This window comes from Nelumbo nucifera, chromosome 4, assembly GCF_055504915.1.
Source record: "Nelumbo nucifera cultivar China Antique chromosome 4, China Antique-T2T, whole genome shotgun sequence".
Classification (NCBI taxonomy): domain Eukaryota; kingdom Viridiplantae; phylum Streptophyta; class Magnoliopsida; order Proteales; family Nelumbonaceae; genus Nelumbo; species Nelumbo nucifera.
In genome coordinates, this window is record NC_142652.1 from 63,289,886 (window position 1) to 63,292,079 (window position 2,194).

At 42.8% G+C, this 2,194-nt stretch overlaps 1 non-coding gene across 1 annotated transcript; it reads right to left on the reverse strand.

The window, feature by feature from the left end:
- Window positions 1-329: 329 nt before the first annotated feature.
- LOC148800617 (small nucleolar RNA R71) lies at window positions 330-436 on the reverse strand. The gene has a single exon (XR_016071047.1). It is a non-coding gene; the product is annotated as a small nucleolar RNA R71 (small nucleolar RNA).
- Between the last annotated feature and the right edge of the window lie 1,758 nt (window positions 437-2,194).

Consider the following 2,194-nt stretch of genomic DNA (forward strand, 5'->3'; position numbering starts at 1 on the left):
CTGGTGCAGCCTAGAGCATAGCGAGACCAGCTATAGCTGCCAACAACTTTGAAATCAAACCGGCAATCATCCAGATGATTCAGAACATGGGTCAGTTTTGTGGTTTGGCTAATGAGGATCCCAACACTCTGCTAACTTCTTGGAGATATGTGACACATTCAAACACAACAGAGTTAGTGATGATGCTGTGAGACTCAGATTATTTCCTTTTTCTTTGAAGGACGAGGCTAAGACTTGGCTCGACTCTCTACCAGCTGGATCGATCTCAACTTGGGATGAAATGGCCATCCACTTCCTATCCAAGTATTTTCCTCCATCCAAGACTGCAAAAATGCAGAATGACATCACAACTTTCACTCAGCAGAATGGAGAATCATTATATGAGTCATGGGAGAGCTACAAGGAATTATTGAGGAAGGTTCCTCATCATGGACTTCCTGTTTGGCTCCAGGTTCAGACATTCTACAATGGACTAACGAAAGCAAATAAGACCATCATGGACGCTGTAGCTGGAGGGTCCATTAACAACAAGACACCAGAGGTTGCTCCTGCACTTATTGAAGAGATGGCTACAAATAACTATCAGTGGCATTCCGAGAGAGCCCAAGTTAAGAAGCAAGCCGGCATTCACAACGTAGACACTTATACAGCATTATCTGCACAAATTGGAGCTCTCAGCAAGAAGATCAATGACATGCAGTTGACAGCCATGCAAGTTCAAGCAATAGCCTGTGAATGGTGTGGGGGAGGTCATATCAGTACCGAATGCCAAGTTGGAAATCAATTCATGCAGTCCCCTGAGCAAGTGGATTTCATAGCGAATCGTCAAAGGCAGCAAGGTAACCATTATCCTCGTGCCTTTAACCCCGAATGGAGGAATCACCCTAATCTTTCATGGTCAAATCAAAATGTGGTGAAACCTCCTCTTCAAAATTTCGCTCAATTGGAAAAGAAATCCAATTTAGAGGAGCTGATGACTAAGTTCATATCAAGTGCAGAAACAAGATTTCAGAATCAAGAGGCATCGATTAAGAATTTAGATGTTAGATAGTTGTATGCCCTTAGTTTCAATCAGAAATATGTACATTATGAATTTATTGTAAATGAATAAAGTACACATTTGATTCATGTTCCTATGGTGTGTTTCTATGTAATACCCTTAAACTGGACATTTAATGAGACTTGTGTTAGTTTAGAATGTTCACAGCCATTGGGTAAGTTTAGAATGTTCGCAGTACACATTTGATACTGTGTGCTGCCAACTGTTGGGGTGGCTTGTCTCAGCTACCAGGGTGAGACCCAAAGCACATGCAGTGTAGGATTAATAGAACCTTTGAACCATACCAGATTTCCAGTATTGCCCTGTACCTTGGAGATAGATGGAAAAAAATGGAAAGTTACACCTGACCCCTAGACTCGATTATGATACTATGCTAGGTGTCGGATTGGGTTGTCTTTGATGTACCAATCAGTGAGATCCTTAGCGGGGGTCAAAACCTGGGTATGTTGGGACAGTCCGAGAATTCATCTGAGTGGGTGATCATAGTGACAGGATTAGCCCCTTTGTCGGACAAAGGTAATGATCAGGGATGCACTATCTCTGATGGAAACCAAGACAGCCGGCAGTTGATTTTAATTGTTGAGATTTTGTTTTGCAAAATATATTTATATAAAGATATATATATGTTATGGTTTCAAAATGATTTGCAAAATGTTTTAATTCCCGAGATCCATGTAAGCAGAGAGTGCAACACTATTCCTTGCAGTCGAGGGAGAAGTCCTCCCTTGTCGGGCAGTGTTTGATCATTATAGACTGAGAGGTTAAGTGTAAGACCATTGAGGATAATACCTGATGGGCTAATCTTGCATCTGCCCATAGTCCCTGGGTATTACAAGGTGGCTTGGCCTAGGGACCACTTTGGGTAAGTGATTGGGCCCATAGAGCCCATAAGATGGGTTTCAGGGGGTGCACTGTCCATAAACAGTGTATTCGGCCGGGCCTTGTAACAAAGGCTGGGCTGAACCCATGTGGCTGATGTGTAGGTCAATGTTAGGGTCCCACGCCATACTAGGAAGCCCAACTAGGCAGCAGTTTGAAAGGCTAAGTGAGTACATAACCTTAAATGGGCCTTAAGCCCATTTCGAATTGGGCTGATTTGTTAAAGGGGGCGAATTCTGAGATGGATCAGCTAAT